The 21016-nt window shown below is 41.5% G+C and overlaps 1 protein-coding gene across 1 annotated transcript in view; it reads right to left on the reverse strand.

Moving 5' to 3' along the window:
- Nucleotides 1-780, reverse strand: part of LOC110178249 (uncharacterized) — a 43342-nt gene extending 42562 nt beyond the window's left edge. Inside the window, exon 1 of the mRNA XM_020945301.2 lies at nucleotides 269-780. The gene's annotated coding sequence lies outside the window, so the exon portion shown is untranslated. The remainder of the gene's footprint in view (nucleotides 1-268) is intronic.
- Nucleotides 781-21016: the final 20236 nt, after the last annotated feature.

Here is a 21016-nt window from a genome sequence, read left to right on the forward strand (position 1 = left end):
TAAGGAATTGACTTTTGAAGCCAGGTCACAATAATCCGCATTAAATTGAAACTCCCAGTTTTTTTTTGTTCGTCTCTCAGGACCCTGAAGGTCCATGAAGATGCTCGAGACCCGTGTGCTGCATAATTAAGAGCGGCAAGTGCAATATTCAATTAAAGTTTCTTGGAATTTTCCCAGGGCTTCAATTAACCAACTATAAACAAGCTTGCTAACTTGGCCAAAACAGCTTGGAGGGAGGGGGCGGCAGCTGCAGGTGCCCAGCACTTACCATGCAGTTCGCCTTCAGGACCTTAAAGCTACTTTGGCTTTGGCGGCTGCTCTTCAAAGTTCCCAAGGCTCCGGCCAAGTTTCTCGTGTTTTTTTTTTTTTTGTTTTCGCCGCTGTCCTTTGCTCCTTTTGGATGCTTTGGCCGGGTAGAGACCCGCTCCGATGCGCTTAATTATGCTAAAAGCAGGCAGCAGCAACTTTGCCAGCTACAGAAATGAATATTTACACCTGCCCTGATGCAAATGTGGCGCCAATGTCAAAGCCATCAAGTGTGGCGCCACATAAACAAAGTTTCTCTATTTCTCATTCAACAGTTTTTGGTAGTTTTTAGTTTTTGTAGAATTTTATTTAGCACACATCACTGATGGTTCTTATTTTCCCTTCGGGTTATTATGAACACTTTTGAAAATTGCAGTCCAATTACGACTTTTAGGGAAACGAAACGATTTTATGACCGGAAAAACAGTGGTCTTTAGCCAGGCTACTGCCACGGAAAACGCGAACGAACTGACTGGCTTAGAAACGGCACAAAGACTTTTCACTGCGAACTTGGCTTCGGGGAAAACTCAACACGGGCTCTCTCTCTGTTTTCCGAGTTGAGGTGAGTCTGCGCAGGACCTTCGACCCGCTCCCATAATCTGCACGTGCATGTGGCTTCCAGGAAAATGTGTGGAAAGTGTTTGTTTACATTTGGCAGAACAACAAGGGAGCGAGAAGTTTAAGAGGGAGAGGAGCAGAGCCTCCAATTCGATGTTGCCTACTTTCGGCCGGTGAAATATGACTTCTGCAATCGAAGTGGAGTTGCAGTTGCAGAACTGGAGTTGGAGATGCAATTGCAATTGCAATTGCAATGGGCCGAAAATGGCCTGAAGGCATGCCGCAAAATTGAGCAACAAGCTGTTCCGGAAGCGTTTGTAATCCTGGATGAAACCGATTCCTGGCACCCGATTCCTCCAATGCACAGAGTGCTAGAACATTATCCCTAATGAACTGAATGCCTTTTGCTGATGGACAAACTTTTTTAATTATCATTAATGAACACGATGGCGTCGGTGGGTAGCATCATTGGCCAAGTTGCGTCCTGCAATTATTTTAATGTTCAATGAGGTTGCTGCAGCAGTCATCGCCAATGATTTATTACAAGGACCCGCCCCTAGCTTTCCCGAAGTCCCAGATCCTCCTTCTCGTTCTCGTTCTCGTCCTTGTCCCGAAGTGAGTGTGTGAAAGTTGCCGGCATTGGCAATTAGATAGTCGGGGAAAAGCCGAGGAAAAGCGGGCAAGTCCATGAAACGGCGTTTATGTTTAATGCGTTATAATGGCCGTTGTAAGTGTACATAAGTTGATATAAAAGTTTTATGGCCCGGGCGTGAGCAGCCTCCGGGATCCGATATGGAAAATGGGAGGAGGCTCTAGGAGAGTGAGAGATTGTGGTCCCTTCCAAAAATGTAAACAAATCGATGAATTATATCCCAACTTATCGCAATTGAAATTTAGATTTAATTCAACTCTCGGCACTTTTCGGTTTCGAAATAAATTATTGACCCTCCTCGGCCCCCCAATTGAATTAGATACTCGAATTTGTGTTTGCATTATGAATTTCCATGGATTTCCCTGGCAAAGCCCCGGAATTTATTATTTTTCCTGGCCAGCCAACCACAAAGAAGGGCTCTGTTTTTGAGGTTTCTCGATCGAGATCGAGCCGGGAACATAAATAATGTAGCCCATTTTATTGAATTACTTTGATATTGCCAGCCATAAATTATGTATGTTCAACAATTTTCCATAATTTATGCGTGCTTCAAAACAATTTAAGCCCCTCTACGCCCCCCTTGGCCATCGGTGGCCAAATAAAACACATCGATGGAAATAATTTCAATAGAAAAACCTAAGCACAGGAGGCGGTTAACCAACACGCACGAATACCTCCCCAAAAAAAAAAGAAAAACACGGACACACACACAGGCGACCGCTCACGCACACTGCCACACGCGTACGTGTGTTTAGACAGATATCCGTATCTATAACTGCCTCACAATTGCAGCGCACTTGCCGCAGAAAACACCGATAAAAGAATAAACAAGGCGGGGAAATTTGGGGTTCGTTATGAGAAACGAATTTAGAATACCCTATGGGGAGTTTAGGAGAACTGATGTTAGAAACCAAGTCTTGAGTAAGTGTCTTAGAAAAGCTAATAGTTTCAAGCAATAGTATTTATAAAATAATGTAGTTGAATACTAAACATAAGTAATGTTTAATTAATTATAAAAGAGGTCCCAACTTTATTTTTCTTAAGGATTTGTTGTAAACTCAGATCAAATTCATCTAAAATAATACAATTATAAGTAATTGTATAATTGAACATGGTCTTAAATGGAAATATTAATATTTTATACCAAATACCTTTTGAAAATTCCCCTACCATTAACTATTATTAATTAATTCGAGTTAGAGGCACAAAGTCTCAGATACATTCTTTGTTAAATCATTAAATAAATTCAAAATCAAAGCACAAGACGTTAACTTAAACAAAATCGAATTAAAACTGTGTTAATCTGCCCAACTCTTTATTTAATAACTTAATAAACATATATGCTAACCTTACCTTTTAGTCACTAATTAAACTAATGTTAAAAACTTGATTATTTTATTATTACAACATTTTTTAGGCTTACTTAATATACCCCCAAAATTACAGGGCACTTCTCTTAACCATTTCGTTTTTACAACCCTGTCCTTGCAAGGGAGCTGGCGAAGCAAGTGGAGAAGGACCCAGACCCAGACCCCATTTATGACATATGCGCGCGGGTCGAAGGGCCATGGCAGTGGGATGTGGGTGGGGCGGGGGATGCAAAAAGCCCCTGCAGCCGGCAGACGCATCCCAGACCCCTTTTCTACAAACACCCATGGCCAGGCTCATGTCCCACCTCCGGCGGCAGTGGCAAAAAAAAAAAATCTTCGGTTTAAGCGATTTCGCTAGCTTCGGGCGGAGTTTTTCCTTTTGATGCCGCTGTCCTTGGCGATGCATGGAAAATGCTCTATATGTGGCTGGGGCTGTGTATGAATCGAAATCCGCAGGGCCACGCACAGGACTCACAGGACTCGCATGGAGTCGCCTGCTCTTTGTATCCCCCCCTCCTGTGACAAACCGTGGCAAATGGCGGAGGATTGGAGGGTAGCTAGGTAACCGTAAAATAGAAAGCGGGGGCAAGGCAAGAATTGCAATAAAACATAAAATTGCTGACTTCAATTCGTTTGCCATTTAGGTTTCGTTTTCCCTTTTTTCCACCCTCCCTCCACCCACTCCCATTTCCATGCCCATCTGGGCCATTGTGTGTGCGTGGGTGGAAAATGGGGGTCTGGGCGTGTGTGTGTGGCAACCTGCGATCGCCCCCTTTTATATATTTTATTAGGTTTTATTTGATTTACACTTGTTTTGTGCTGAAAGCACTTCGTCCCTGAGCCCTCAGCATGTGTGTGAGTGGGTGGAGAAGGCACAGAAGGAGTGAACGGAAAGGCGGATGGAAAAAAACAAGGAAAACCATCCCATTTTGAGTTGAACATTTTCTAGAAATAGCTAAATTTCCATATAAAAATGACAGCCTATAAAATAGTATAAGAGATATTAAGGATGCTTTTGGAATATTAAATGTAACTGAAAAGCGAAGGGATTTGATTTAACCTATTTAAATTTATGATTTAAAAGGTGGTTCTTGGATTTATTCTTAAATTTTAAACATAAAATCTTTTTGTAAAGCAAATCAAAATTCAGGATTTCCTTTCAAACAAACCAACAGCCTTTTGGCAATTTTCCTCTTATTGCTCAAGTTTTCCTCTTGCAAGAAAATGCCCAGAAAATTACTTTCACTTCACAAAAAGTCCTCTCTGACCCGTAGGACCAGTCATAAGTGCAATTATCCTTCTTCGATATACACATATATATCCTTTATGCCTTTCCTGTTCTGTCCTGAAAGTGAGAATCCTTTCTGGCCGTTGCCAGCCAAAGCACAATTAATTAAGCACGCACAGTGGGAGCACAAAGATTTTAATTAAAAATTTTGCTGAAGCTGCACAAGTGTCCTCCTTCTCTTCTGCCTCGCCAATGTCCTGTTTTCACCTAGCATCCTTTGTCGATTCGGGATTTCCGTGTTGCACTTTGTTTCATTATTTCATTACATGCCTGAGCTGCAATTGTAAGGCTTTCAATTTAAGCCGAAAACTGATGAACGGCAATTGGTAATTGCCAATTGACAATTGTCGATTGGCCATAAGGATGATGATGCACCGCCATGCTGACATCCTGCCATCCTGCCACCCTTGACACACTGACTGTGTGCGCTGTAGTATTTAGCTTTTCGCTCCACTTTTAGTGAGAGATACCCTTTATCAACTTACCTGCAGCCAGGTATGACTCTCTCTCTCTCTGCGGGGATTTCTAAAGAGCTAAAGAGCTGCCTGAGGGCCTTAAGGTGTTAATGAGTGTGATAAGATCCAAATTAGAATATTCATAATTCATCATGTTTGTGGGAAGCTTTCATGGCGAGCTGCTCTTTGCCGGCCAAGTTTGTTTAGTCCTAGAGGGCATCAAGTGAGAGTATCCTTTTTATTTAACATTAAACATAAATCGAATGAGGAGTTTTTGAGTTATTTCTAAAGGGGTATGGTAAAGGCGAAGGCCTTAAACGTAGATTCAAATGTTCAATGCTGTATTAATTGATGAATTCATACGTTTTAAAGATCCTTTTTAAAGGTAAACTAATCGGAAATAATTTCTTATACAGGATACAAAAGCATATAAACATTCTTTTCACTCCTGTTTAAGTTTATGAATAAAATCTATACAAGAAACTTCTGCATCCTTTAACCACACAATGGCGTATAAACCAACTTTGACTGACAAAGTATGGAAAATTGCAGCCCCTGTTAAGCTTCCTCCCCGCTCTCAGGACACTTTCCATGCTCCCCCCTGTTCAACACCTGTGTTTGCCTTTCAGCTTAGCGCCAGCAGCCCCAAAGACAAAAACAGCTTCACACGCTCAACTCCTGTCTGTGCCCATGTCCGTAGCCGCTCCGTGTTCCATCCTCCACGCTAGAAATGCTCACGAGCTCGTTGGGGTTCCGCAGGTATTAAGGTCAGAGGTATAAAACATGCAAAGCTGCCGGCCAGCCTCACCTCGAATCCTCGAATCCTGGCCAGAGGGCAGAAAACGCAGGCAGTCCATCACAAAAACAAACACACGCCGAGTGTTAACCGACTCGGACTCCGATTCCAGCAACGCTTTTAGCCCGGAACACAGAAGACTCCCTCCAGCTGCTGAATCATGGTTTTACAGTGCAGTGCCTGTAGTTTTATAGTTCCATAAACAGGAATACCATGGATTTAGAAAGTAAAAGAGTTCAGGTGAAGGTTTTGGCTATTTGAATCCTTTGGAATTTTGATATTTTGTGGGGTTTTAAAGAAAATGTACTGGAGCGTATTTAATGTTTATGTTATAGAGTGACTTAAGTGTCCATTTTCAATTAATTTGGGTAAAATACTAGAGAGTTTTTGGTAATGAACGAATTTTTGTAATTAATAAAGTTTTCGTTTTGGGGTTTTAAAGTATGAAAGGAAGCAAACTTCAGGAAGTCAAAGTTTATATTGAAATGCAGTTTGCGATTGAAGTATAGGATCTGAATGGAAACGATCATAGCTAGGCTTAAAATATTCTAATTCTCTGACTAAATATTTAGCCATATTTTTATATGACTCTTTTTTCGTCAAATCCATAAATTTAAAAGTTCATAACTAAGCCAAAAATGCACTATTTTCAATTCGGAAAGCTTTCCCATGTTAGTTTTTATTAGGTTAATAAATCTGCATAATCAATTAATAATTTTATGAAATTTAAATTTTTATGAAATTTTCAAGATTCGATTTCGATAATTTTACCCCTTATAAAATGTTGAAAATTTGGAAAAAATTAATTTGTCCCGGACAGGGCTAGATCGATTCAGTTTTCGATGCTGATCAAGAATATATATGATTTATAGGGTCGGAAATGACTCCTTCATAACGTAACAAGCTTTGAACTATAATTATAATGCACTGCAAGGGTAAAAAAAGAAAATACGGATATATCTTATATTTATTCTAAAATTGTAGAGATCATGATTTAAAACACAATTTTTAGCTTTGTTTTAAAGAAAGTTAAAGCCTCAAAGGACTGTTGTTTATAAAATCCATTTACTTTTAAAAGTAAAGTAAACGTTTTACTCAAATACACTTAAAATTTATGAAATATGTTTAGAATGCAATCTTGATTTCTATTTTTTTCCTCTAACTTCCCCAGAGCAGTCCTTTGCCAACCCTTTGCTCCCTTCCTCCCAAGAAATCTTATCTGCTTCGCACAATCGACTTTGAAGAACATAATTAAATACCGCACCCTATTTGCCTGTCCCCGGCATAGAACCCTTGACCTGGCATCAGTATTTCGGCAGTGACTGTACTCTGCGGAATTTATCCTATGTTGCGCCCATAAATATGCTACACTCCGTCGCCTCATCCTCTGACTTTGATGTTCCCTGCTGCGAGAGGGGAGAGAGAGCGAGAGCGAGAGCGGAGAGAAGTAGTTTAGACGGACGTACTCCCTTGTCATTTGCGGTTGCTCTGGTTTCCGGTTAACACGCACACACACACACACTCACACACAGCCACGAATGTGCATACGAAAGTGTTCTCGTGTTGAGTCCTGTATCTCCGTGTGTGTCTGTGTGTGTAGTTCAGCATGTCTGTTTTGATCCCTTGTTAATAATATAAATGATGATTTATGACCCTCCAAGGAGGGCAAGCAGATTGCTGAGCCAGGGGTCAGCAGCGGGTTCACCAGGGGGCTTCCCAGAAGGGGGGTCGCCGGCGGGGTCAGCCGACCGACCATAAGAGACAATAGTCTAATGAATTATTGATCAACTTAAAGATGGCTCCAACTTTCAGCCTAATTGACAATTACCCTCGCAGACGGCCAAGCCAACCCTCCAAATCCAGCCAAGCCAGAGAAAATATTTAAAGCATTTGCCGGCACATTAAAATCGAATTTTGCATAGCAAAACATGGCAAAACAAAATAATAAAAAACTGGAAACCACACGGAGTGGGAGAAGGACTTTCTACGGAGAGCATAAAAAATGAAGCCACAGGGCTCGGTCCTGGTTCTGTGACCCACAACAGCAGAGACACAGCCAGCAGCCACGGCAATGGGAACAAAAACAACGAAAATTTATGCAAACGAATTAAATTGGCAGGCTGGCAGGAAGCCAGGATATAGCGAAAACCAGAAACAGTACTAGGATCAGCGCCACCCCCCGCTGATTGCGCCTGCCCAAGCATAATGATATAATACATTATTTTTCCAAATTTAAATATTTGCCCGCCGCTCGCTCACCTTTTTGCCGAGGCCAACAAAAACAATCCACTTACGGTCGATAAGCGAGAGAACACAGCACACAGTCCTCCCTTTCTCCCCCCCCCCCCAAGGCCAACTTTAGGCAATTATAGCCCAGAGCGAGCCCCAAATCGAATCCCGAACACGGCTCCTAATTGGTATGCCCCCCGAGTTCAGATCGTTTACGCAACAAACAACTCCGTGGCGGTGGCATCGGTGGCCTGCTTATGAAATTGAAAATTGCACAGAGCGACAATAACTCATTTCCACGCACACACACACACACACACACACACATTCATCCATTTTCCCATTCCCATATATGTTGTATACATTCGCATATAGTAAACGGGGCAGCATAGGCCATATCATAAGTCAGAGTCAGAGTCAGCCCAGAAATATAACAACAGGCGACGCATGCCAAGCACATATATCATACTGCCAGTTGAGTGTGAATCGGAATTGGAGCCAGGAATTGCTGCAGGAGAGAGTGGGGGATGTGCTGCATGCAGCGAAATAAAAATAAACAATCCAGCAAATGATGGGGCGGGGGCAGAAATAACAAAAAAAAATATACAAAACAAGTAAGGAAACTAACTGCGGAAAGCCGAAATTTATATACCCTTCAAGTTTGTAAATAAATTCCAAGGTTTAAATCGGAAATCGATATGTTTTGGTATTTTTATATGACAATTTTGACACAAATCAAAGTTTTAAACACTCATAACTAAGCCAAAAGAGTATTAAATTCAATTCGGAAAGCATAACTATGTTAGTTTTTATTAGTTTAATAAAACTGTATACACAATTTGAAATTTAAAAAAATTTAAATTTTTTGCAAATTTGTCACAATTTTAACGATTTAAAAATTTGGGAAAAATTTTTCAATTTTTTTTTTCTGTCTGAGATGGCTAGATAGATTCGCCTGTTGATGCTGATCAAGAATATATATGATTTGTAGGGTCGGAAATGACTCCTTCATTGCATTTCAAGCTTCTGAATAAAAGTACAATACCCTGCAAGAATATAAAAATACATATGACTTCACAAGAAAAATTACACACTTTGCAAAAAAAACTTTGTGACAAAATCCATCATTGCGTGGATGCTGTAGAGCAGAAATATTCTTGAGTAATACATTTTTAACTTATTCCTAGTTATATAGCATTATTTTTAATATTAAAGAGATTTAACAATACATTGAGTTTACAATTTTGTAACATTAAATTTCTAAACTACAAAATTACCTTGTACAATTTATAGCCTACCATTTCTCCATAATATTTTCGCAGTGCAAAGGTATTCGAATTGATAAATACCCTTGTGATTGGATGTCCCCGACATCTACTGTGGAATGTGTGCCTTTTTTTGTGTATGATTATGGGGTCTGAGGAAATCCCATAGAAGAAGCTATTTCTGAGAAACTCAAACTCAAAGGCGAGGCCAAGGGGAAGTTCAGGAATGAGTGAATGAACGAATGACTGAATGAATGAATGAATGAATGGATGAGTGACAGGAAAGTAGCCCGCTGTGCTGTCTCGCTACGGAGTTGGCATTGTTGGCAGGCAACATGGCCTGGTGTGTGTGTGTCCTTAGGCCAATGCATTTGGCTGTGTTTGTGGGCACAAACAATGGTCTGCGTCCGTGTGCGTGTCGTTGTCTTGACTTCCCGGGGAATTGTTGCTGCCGTGTTCCCATTTACATGGCCTCCCCTGAAAACCTACCCATGTCCTGCTCCTGCTCCTGCTCCTGCTCCCGCTGCCGCTGCCGCTGGTGCTCCTTCTTCTTGTGGCGGGCCCATAACACGGTTATTGCATTAAGTAAAGTTGTAGCCTAGATTTGAATGGCACACGGCCTCCATCCTCCATCCTGGCTGGCCCCATTCCCCAGGACCTTCGCTTTGTTTAAACATTCAACGTTCATTATTCCTCCTTCGGCAGGCTTTTCCCCCTGCTTTTCCGCCTCCCCTGCCGGCGAACGCCCGCTGCTGCATATTTAATAAAGTTTTCAGTTAATTTTCATCATTCGCATTATTTTCGCGGCACATGCGTGTTAACAATTTATTCCTCGGCGCCATCCATTCATCTTTTTTTTCATTTTTGGCTCGCAGCTTCCTAAATATTTATGAGGCAGCTTCGGTCTGCAGCGAGGTTTAAAGCGAAATATTTGGACAATCTAGCTTTAAAGGGACTTAATCAGTACTCATTAAATGTTAATAAGCTGAAATTTATAAAGAACAAAAATGAAATTGTATTTAAATATTTTATAAGATTTAAAACTATAGGTTATTCACCTAAATCATTATATATTTAAATCTTTCTCATATCATCCTTTTAAATTATGTTTCAACAAGTAAATAAAATACATTTCAAGCTTTTCATCGAAAATGGGTTAAAGTCTAGCCCGATATTTAAACGATTTTCGACGTCTGGCTCTATTATAGTTTGACACACGCGCTTAATCCCCTGGCAGATAATGCGATAATAATAATAATAATTTGATAGTCTGCCATAATACAATTAAAAGTGACAATCTGCAGAGTTTCGCGGCTAAAGTGCTTTAATGGGGGAGTTGTGCAGGATATGGGGGCAAGAGCATCCTCCATGACAGGACCTGTGACATTAACAAGCAAATCCGGCATTGTTGCTGCCCAAAAAATCCCCCGAATTCCTGCTGGAGAACCGAGTACCAACCGGAGTCCGGAGTTCAGAGTCCCGAATCCCAATCCCAATGACAACGTTCCATTGAACACTACGGAACGGAACGTGTTCTCCGGAGCAATTGTGTATGGGTGTGCGGGTGTGTGTGTGTGGTGCCCGGAAAGAGCGAAAAACGAAAACAATGTCAAACACATCAAAGTCAAGCAGCGATTTTCCATGGGCAACCAACCATCGACCCTCCCCTCCTTCTATGCAAATGGCAGGCAAATCAACTGAAAAATCACAACAAAAAGTCAACCAAAAAAAATAGAATATATATATATATATATCTATGCAGGGAACAGCCGGATGGAGCAATGGCGGAAAAGTAGAAAAGTAAAAGGGAAAAAAGGCAACAGGACAACAGGAAAGAAAAAAATGGCAAGGAAAAACTGCAGTTTTGGCAAAAATGGAAAACGATGTCAAATGCAAATTGACAGCTTTCAATATCAATTCCAAAACAATCGGCGAACTGCACGCGAGGAAAATGAAATGCCGGCCAGCAGCGAAGTAAAATCAATTTTCCCTGTCACGCGAGCAGACATCTCGTTTTTCCCCCGGAATTTTCACAAACTCGAGCAACACTTGAGCTTCATTCGATTGAAGGCATTCAAATGCAATCAAACGGCTTGACAGGTTAAATTAATTAAACCGGATTTATGTGCGGATGCTGGACATGGTCCTTTGGCCTTTGGTCCTTGCTCCTTTGCTCCCTAGATGATCCTGGGCATACTTTGGTTTGAGTTTGGTTTGCTTTTGATGCGGTTTCCATTCGTCTTAGTCGCATTCCCGGCATGCCAAGGGTCGAAGACCAGGACGAGAGCCGTCATCATCATCATCCTCAGGATGATGTGTTGTGTGTGTGTGTGGTTAAGGTGCATTTCGCAAATTGCCCTTGCGGTGAGCTCTGGTCCGTCACTGTTTGTCAATGGAATAAGTATTTAATCGCAAAATGAGTAATTTGCATAAATTAACTCGACTCTTCCGCCTGCATTTGCATTGCCAGCGATAAGGATGTATCAGCATTTAGCTTTTCCTTTTCCCTCCACCCCCCCTCGGGAAAATCGCCCAACTCCACCTCGTTATCTCGACATTCGCAAGACCGAGTCGAGTTCAAGTCGATAAAATTGCTCAACTTGCTGCATTTCAACGGCAAATTATTAAGCCTGCCAGGAGGGGAAAACCCTGGCAACCCAACTGGGATGAAAGAGAGAGAGAGAGAGAGGAAAATCCGACGGACCGACCGAGAAAATATAATGCGAAGGGGCATAAATTCAGGGCATAAATTTCAATGCCCCTTGTGCGCATTTTTTCTTATCGCCAGGAAATACCATGTAAGAGTTCACAGACGAATCGAATCGAAGGGAATCAATGAGAGGGAGAATGGCAACTTTATGAAAATTATGAGGGACAGAGTATTGATTTTTCTACAATTTTTTCCCTGGTTTCTGGGCGAAGGGCACTGAGCTGTAGATTTGTAATTACGGGATTAGTGCGGCTCATCTTCGATTGGCAATGCCAACATTTGCTTCCTTGTGCCAACACAGACGACCACGACACGTGACCAGGCCCTGACTCTGGCTGGCAACTAATTTGCAATTAGATATGTTTTCCCAACCACCAACCCGTCTCTGCCTGCCTTTGAAGTGGATGGATAAGTCCATTGGGGCGCAAGAATTATGACTTCTTCCTCCCCCAGTCTCAGAGCGTTTGCCTTCGCCCTGGGCCCTTGGCCATCAATTTGTTAACAAATCTCGAAAACAAATCATCAAACGCATCAGCTCACGCGATTTAAATGAAGTGGCCGCAGTTTTTAAAGCTCTCTCTAAAAGAGCGGGGGTTTTTTTGGGGGTGTCAGGGTGAGATATGCCCGGCACTCGGAAAACTCAGCTTTCCAGACGACTGAGCTTGGGCTTCCAGAGACGCAGCAGCCAGCCATGACGAATGCGGGAATTTGGGCCGCCACTGCCGACGATTTCCGTCGCTCTTCTTGTTTGTTGTTGTTTTTCTGGGAAATTCATGAAAAACTTGGCTGCCTTTGAGGCGTTCTTGTATATATTGGAGTCTCCGCCGGCTTGCTGTTATTCTTTATAATTGCGCATATGACCCTGTTTAATACAGTTCGCTGAGCAATTTGCCAGCCGAATCTGCTTAACTTGGCCGTCTGTCTGTCTGTCTGTCGTCTTGGCCTTCTTGTCTAAGCCTTGGTTGGTGGGGGAGTTGTGGGCCAGTGGGTCGCAGCCAGTGACAATTGATGGCTAAATAAATGGCAATTAACTGACACTGATGTAACGGATCTTTGGAGTGGCAAACTATGTTTGTAGTTTTGCGGCCATAAATCAAAGGCATCGGAGGTCTATCCGTCTTTTTTGATGGCCCATTTGATAAAAGCCCTGGCTTTGACACAGGTGTGTATTGGGACCTTTCGATAAAATAAAGAGAAAATAAATAAAAAACATTCTAAGTAGTAGTATGTTCTGCAGAGGGAAAAAAAATAGCACATTCATTATTAACCAAGTCTCAAGTATTCTCCTTTGAGAGGGGAGTAATTTTTGACACAGGTGTGTATTGAGACTTTTTCGATTTTGGCCCAATATTTTAGTGGTTTTTCTACAGAGAAAGAAAAGAGCTTGTTGATAAAAAGCTTACATGTTTTAATTTTAAAAATTATATCATTTTAAGAATCAATGATACCTTTAAAATATAAAGCGGGGGTTTCTAATGTAAAATAATTCATTGCATACTCTTTGAAACTATCAGAAAAGATTTCGTTTCAGTTAAGACTTATTTTTTCTTTTTATAAAACTATCTAAATATAAAAAACTTTCCAATTTTTCAGCTAACCCAATGTACACTTTTTCTCCGTGTGGCCTTGGCTCCATTTTAATCTGGTAAGTGAATGTGTCAACTTTTTCTCACTTTGTTTGTTTGCACTGAACCACGCACACCCCGGGGACACACACCATCTCTCGCACAACAAAGCCAGCCCAACAATGGGTCTCATTTGGGTTGTTTTTCTCGGCTCACGACGTTCTATTATTCATTTCAATTTGCGTGTGTGAGTCGTCGACGGGGGCGTCCGAATGGAAGTCCTTCAAAGGTACGAGAGCATGGGTAGATTTTTCATCAGAGTTCATAGTCCAGCCCACAAAGGTCGGTCAGTGAAAGTTTGTTATTCTTTATTTTTTTTTTTGTTGTCCGCTCGTTTATTAGATTGTCAGCCCCTCTCCGCTGAGCTGAGCTGACACATCAAAAACTTGCCAGCGGCGGCTGCTCCTGACAAGTCGATGTGAAGTGGCATCGATGCCCAGGGCCAAAGGGGATTGGGACGGAAACTGAAACCGAAAATGGAGCTCTCCAGCTCGAACTCATAAACACGACAAAGTTTCACTGGCCTGTCGAAGCTGATCCGGATAAAAGGGTGTTCATTATGTTGGCCAGTGGTGGCCATTTGTCCTTTAAGCTGAAGGGATATATCGTTCTTTTTAAGCTGGAAATAATAACTCAAAGGTTTTGGCATGAGAATCGTGTTGTTTTTTGGAATTTAAATATAATTATGTCTTTCTTAAACTAGTTTTTAAAATGAATACCCTTTCCGTAGGACTTTTTAAAACCTTTTATAAGAAATTATTTATAATACAAGAGAGATACTCTTTATTTCTTTATGTTATTTATATACATCTATAAAATTTGAGTAATTGCTTGCTTGCCACCACTGATTATGGCCAACTAGCTGCTGGCCACAAAATACATAAGCCGAGTTCCGTTTTCTGAGTCGCGTGCAGCTCATAAAACTTGTACACAATATATATACAACAGATATTTATATATCCTTCAGAAGGACTGCCAGCTAATGTCTTTCTAATGGTTATCCTGCTTGGCTTGACTGCTGCCCATCAATTGTGGGCAAGTAAATATTTTGTTAACATAATTGCATAAATCGCAGTCAATTTTTCATATCGTGTGATAATTTCTGGCCCCCGGCACACACCCAAACACACACACATGACTCCCTGGCTGAACATTGACTGGCTGCGCTCTGGTAATGATGGCGGTTGGGTAAATAAACTGTCAGTTTGCATGACTGCTGCCATCACTCATACGCCCCCGTGGCTGCCTGCCTGCCAGGCTGAGATTGTGCCACGCTCGTACGCACTTCTGGTAAACAGCAACAGCAACAATAACAACACCAGTCAGGGCCACAGCTACAGACAACAAATGAAGTTTGGCGCTTCCGTTTCCGCTTCCCCCGACTGGGGTCATATGCAGTCATAATGAAGACATTTCCGGCTCATTGAACGCCAAAGCAACAGCAGCAGGCAAAAGCAACAACTCGACCTAATGAAGCCATAAGCTCCATGCGGCGGGGTAATTGCCACTCACTTCAGTGCATATTCAAATATTCCGTGGTTACTTTTTTTTTTTTTGGCAATCGGCAGCTTAACAGTTCAGTTGAATTGCTCATCATTAAATGGTAATTGCTTACGGGGTGACAATGGGTCTGATAAGGGACCATAGATAACCCTTGAAAGAGGAGCTGAGAGTAGATTTATTTTTAATAAATATAAATATATACCCTTCAGAGATATAAAGTCTCTATGCATTCTTCAAACATAGTCAAAATTAGGTTTGTTTTGTGCCTAAAAATGCTACGTGTTTAATTTTCCACAATAGTGAAAAGGTGGCATGTAGAATTATCTGCAAACCCATTGAATTGAAGGCCATTTTCTAGCATATCCTATTGGAATAATTGGCTTCGCTACCGTGACAGTCACCGCTGATTTCGTATGCAGATTGAAAAGTGTTCGATGCATACCCCCTCTGGACTCCCTTCGCAGACAATTGCTGCAATTCCTTTTTGCCAGACAATAAATATCAAGACCAGGCATCCGCAGGGGGGGCTGAAGCACTTTAAAATTGATTCTGCTGAGCTCTTCCCTAAGCGCTCCCCAGTGCCGGCTACCTATTTTGCTTCACTACTACTACTACTACTACCACCACTTAGCCCAAGTTGGTCATGTCCTGGGCCAAACAAGACACGACAAATTGCCGGGAGAATGCCTTCGGAAAAGGCTACCGAAAATGTAGATATGGGTTGGTATGGTGGCGGCAGTGTCTGGGAAAAAAGCCTGGGAAAACTTATGCGCATTGGGCACAAGTCAAATTGCATTTAAAGTGACAAATGTGCGCCGGGACTGGTATAAGTTGAGCCAAGACACTACATATACATATGTGTGTTTGTAGGGGTATATAGGAATTGACCAAACACGTGCTAAAAATATTTCCTTGGCAAACAAAAACCAAATGCCAGTTAACTTCCTTTCTTCATTCATTTTTGTCCGAGGCAAAACAAGGAGCAGGAAGGAGCGGGCACCAAGAGCCAAAAGGAAGCGAAAGCATTTTTCATGCTTTGGTCAACTACGCCCACGCTCACACCCACCCACGTCCTGGCAGGATTGGGGGGCGTGTCTGGCAGTGCTGACCCGGCATTAGAATTTATCGCTGTCAGCACTTGGGGGCGGTGCGGGTTTTGCTTTTTTGTCCCTGCATTTTTCCTGCCGGTTTGGGGAAATGGAAAGCGAATAGGAAAAACTGTCGCTCTCCATGTGGTATCCAAAAGTGTGGGCGGTATCGAAGCGGACCCATACCCCCGCTGCATGTGACATGTGTGTGTTGGGGAATTTGGGAGCGAGTGGTAAAAAGCAGAAAGCCAGAAAGGACGAAGGACCTCGAGCACCTTGAGGCCGCTTGATTAATGGCCTTGTTCTGCCTGCCTGTCAGCGAGATCCATTTGGACCGACATTGATAAGGCGCGGCAGCTTAAAGCCAAGTTCTGGCGTAAGTATCCGCATTAAGCGCCAATTAGTTGGCCACACAACTTGGCTTATTAACAGTGCGTGCAGCGTGTTCTCAACAATTGTTATTGTTATTGCCAACAAAGTTGCACACAATACTGAATATGCACCACGAACGGGGAGCAGCGGATGAAGAGCCAAAATGATGCTGGAAATTAACTCAGAAATCTGTTGTGAGCTCATTGTCAGCAGCCGAGAAAGTTTCCTTGGGCACGAAAGTTGGCCCAGCGCAACTTTTTGCGAATGCAAAAACTTTTCGGCGAGAATTACAATCGTGATAAAAATTATGAAAATATTTGGAGTGCTCGCTCAAGTTTTTGAGCGACAACTTGGCGTGGCTGGCTGCCTGCTCTGCCTGCACTGCCTGGCTTTTGCGCAAATCAAATCCAATTAAATTACACAAAATGCGATGAAATAGGAAAGTGCTGTTTTTCCCCATCGGCTCGCCCATTTAAATTAATATTTTTCCACAACGAAAAGCCAGAGAGAAAAGGCTGAAAGAGCAGTCCGCTATGCAAAACGAATAGCATTTCCACCTGCCATGCCATGGGAATGTTCAATGGAAAAACTTTTGTAATCAAACTATTTGAATTGAACAAGCGCGCACACACACTACACACACACACACACTCAGCCGGTTGGAGGGAATTCTACTATTCAACTATTTTGTATCGCAGAGAAACTCATAAATCTAAAAAAGAAAACTCAAAGCGAGACACACAAAACTGGGCCGGAAAATCGGGTAAAATCGAAGGAACCGGAGGCAGGGGAAACAATGCCAAAGTTATTTACTTATTTATGCAGCGTACATATTGAACTCCTTGGATTGGCCCTCCTCAAAAGCTGCAGATGTCTTTCTTCCCTTGGCTTTGCTCCACTTTTCTGAGCCCGAGTCCTGGAAAGACAGAGCTCAAGGGGATCAAGGGAAACGGGAGGACTAGAAGGACTAGAAGGACCACCGAACGAACGCACTTAGCGGCCAATTAGAAAACTTCTCAAGGAAATCCCGGCTCAGACAAACTAGAGATCAGGCTGCCTGTCCAACTGACTGACTGAGTGAGTGTCTGTCGCAATATTTAAACGTCTGCTGTAAATATTTGATGCCTAATTGAATCATTCATTCGGCAGCCGTTGCTCATTGCCTCGGTTTCCCCGTCGAACGAGTTGATATTTGAATAAATTTGAAATTCTGCTGAGTCTGTGCCTGTGCCGGCATTTAGTTTGTCCTATAGCCCAGAACCATTGCAAATTTGCCAGCTCGGCAGCTTTGCCTCGTTGCAGCCCGGATGTTTGGTAGGGCGGGGATGTGGGCGTGGCATTGACTTGGCGTGGCATACTTTGCGGCGCATTATGCGGCGAAACGAGAGAATTGTGCAAATTAGCGAAGCGCGTTTGCACTTGCTGGCTGCTCCACTCGGCACTTATCAATATTTGCACTTCAATTAGTGACGATATGACAAACAGTGCTCACACATCCGCGCATTTTCATGCATAAAGTACCCAATGTTCGATTAGTCAATTGACTGAGAGATGCAGGCAGAAAATATAGATTTACTTTACTTAATTCTAGAAAGAATATATTTTTGTACATTTAAAACCCTGAAGTTCCCATTTGATAGGAAATCTTGTTAAAATCAAATAATGCATTAAGTTTATAGTATTAAAGAGTGTTGTTAAATACGTCTTATTAATTAATATAGTTTTTAATGTTATCAATGTTTAAATTTTACTAACATATAGTCATCATATCATATTATCATATCATATCATATCATATCATATCATATCATATCATATCATATCATATCATATAGTCATAGTAACGATCGTTAAATGTAGAAGAGAAAGCCAAACTGTGAGTGTTAGAAGCGTACCACTCTGCCTCTCCCTCTCTCTCTCTCTCCCTCTTTCTCTGTGCATATGTGTACCTCTATAGGTATCGCTTAGTCTCTATCTCTCTCAGCCTTTCTCTAGAGGCAGCTCTTTAACTCTCGCGCTCACTTTCTCTGTTCTCTTGACTCGGGGACTATAAATAGGGGCGCTACCGGCTCGCTGGCCTCAATCTGTCCGCGGCTCCCGCGCTGTTTACATCGAAAGTGATAGTGTTTGTGATTAGTGATTACACTCCGACCTCAAAACAACACGTGGCCAATGCAATGGATAAACAGGAAGAAGCTCACTTCGATGATACAATGACGAGCCTAATTAACAGGAATGAACTAATCAATGACGAAAACGGATAACCAAATATGTATCTTCTACTGCGGATAAGTCTTAATCATGATCATTTTATTTAGTATATAGATTCCCTTATTGCCACGGATCCCATTACTTCATATTAATTATTAAGTTAATTATTAATCTGCATAATTATTATCTGCATACTCAGCCTAATTTAATTATAAATTATTTAGAATATTGATTTATTACCTTGACTTTTCTGCGAACCTTTGCTACATTATTATTCCTTTGCAATGTATTATAATTTCAGTCAAAAGCTTGCAATCATGTGAAGGACTCGTTTCCGACCCTATAAATCATATATATTGTTGATCAGCATCGAAAGCTGAATCGATCTAGCCATGTCTGGGAGAAAACAATTTTTACTAAATTTTTTTCAAAATTTTATCATTAAAATTATCAAAAATTTGGAAAAAAAAATTAAATTTTTAAAGTTGTAAAACCCAATATGCACCTTTGTTAACCGTAGAAAAACTATTACAAATCAGATATCCGAATTGAAATTAATGCATTTTTTGCTAAGTTATGATTAACTTCACATTCGAGAAGATGATTAAATACACAAAACTGCAAGGCTTCTCAAAATTAGTCTTATATCTGGTTTTCTATTCATTATATTTTTCTCTCCATGTATTCAGTAAATTGCAGCTAGAGATTTCTCATAATTCACATTTTTATTGCCAACCGGATGGTCGAAACTTTGGCCATTTCCTAAGCGCCGCTGAGCTGCAAAAGTAACAAGTTTTTTGGGTCCTGCTTTTGTCCAAGCTCATTACCGTATTGCGTTTGGACTCCTGCTGCTCATGCTCCTGCTCCTGCTGCTCCTGCTGCTCCTGCTGCTCCTGCTGCTCCTTCAGAATCCCCAAAAAAGGCAGCCTGCCACTTGCCGCTGGCTGCTTGTTTGTGCCGCAAATGAACGGAAATGGTGAAACTTTTAATTGAAACCATAAATTTTGCGTGGTTTCTGGGCCCACGGAATTTGTCGGCTCCCCCCTCTAGTTTCCCCCATATTTATAGTATATATAGTATATATGCTATAACCTGCTTTTCAGCCACCTTAACCTGGTGAAGAAGTGCAATTAGCGCTATCCTGGCCTGCACTTTTGGCCAAGTAAGAAGCCCAAAATTGTCCATGGAAACTTTGCCAGCTGAGATTTTGCAGACATCGTCGTTTGACACATTCGACGGTATATTTGTGGACCGGAAATGGCGAATGATTAAAATGGGCGTGCCATAATTTCCGCTCAGCACCGGCGAACGGGAAATTGTCGAGAGAGCGGTGCTGCCATGACAGTTTCAGTTCCTAATTGAAAGGGACCGAGCCACTGAACAGACGCTGCCGGCTCCCACAACAAGTTGTTGCCGCAGATTCGTATCATCCGTTTCAGCTCTTCAGCCTCAGCTCGACGTGAGCATTTCAAAATTCAATTTCCTGCACTTAAATGGCTTTGCAGTTACTTGGCAGACAGCCTTCAATGCAATGGCATTTTGCTATTGAGTCGCCTGATTGATCGCCAATGGGGCCAAAACAGGGCAAAGTCAATTTATTCTAAATAATTTGTAACTTGTCGGCATTTTAATTTAATTGGTTTTAGCGTGAAATTATCAAGTGCAAACTGATGCTGATAACTGGAGAGTGATAGAGCGCATGATTAGGTTGTTGGGTTACTGATTAGAGTTCATTTAATAAAACGGAAAATATAATTTCAATGTAAAAATAATGAAATCTACAAATACAGAAAGATAATTAATGCGAAATATATATTTGATAAGCCTTTGCACTCTATGTAGATTAAAATGAAATTGTTTAGTAATTGGTTTCAGTTTCTACACATTTTACGTTTAATCCCATTTCTACACATTTTAGATTGAATAAAATCTTGGGAAATTTGTGAAACAAATTTATATTTCAAATATTGAACAGCTTTAGTGCTGTATAAATACAGGATTGACCTAGTTCTGTAAGCTTTTTTGTTAAAAAAAATGCTTTGCTTTGGGCAGCAAAATGTATTGAAATTCCCCTTTTTCTCTAGATTTAATAAAAAAAAACTCTTGATACTCTTCATAAAGTGTTCAATTTTTACTCAACTTTAAGCTGCAAACTCCAGTTGAAAGCACCGTCAGTACATTTAGGTCTGGCTAATATTTCAAATGTCTGTCTCTCCCCCCTTCAAAAACCCGGGTGCCTCAGTTTTTCGTGTGCCACTTTCGATATTGATTTTGTTTGGCATAAATATGCTATGTTTGCTCATTTTTGTTGCCACTGTTGCGGCTGCCACTTCCATTCTGGTTACGTTTTTATTATTTCTCCATCTCTCTGCTCTTTTTTTTATCCAGAGCCATAGAGAGAGCTCCCCTTTCCGCTCCCTGTGGCAATATTTTTAATTTGCCAAATGGCACAGTCAGCCAAGTGAAAGCCATACCTATGCAGGGTATAGTGTGTATGCGGTGTGTGTGGCATGTGGCATGTGGAAAAAGGGAAACCACAGCAGGAATTTTAATAATTCTAATGCGAGCTTGGCGAGTTATGCACGCGC

The sequence above is a fragment of the Drosophila serrata genome, unplaced genomic scaffold (assembly GCF_035046125.1).
Source record: "Drosophila serrata isolate PLE 108 unplaced genomic scaffold, ASM3504612v1 contig_165, whole genome shotgun sequence".
Taxonomy (NCBI): Eukaryota; Metazoa; Arthropoda; class Insecta; order Diptera; family Drosophilidae; genus Drosophila; species Drosophila serrata.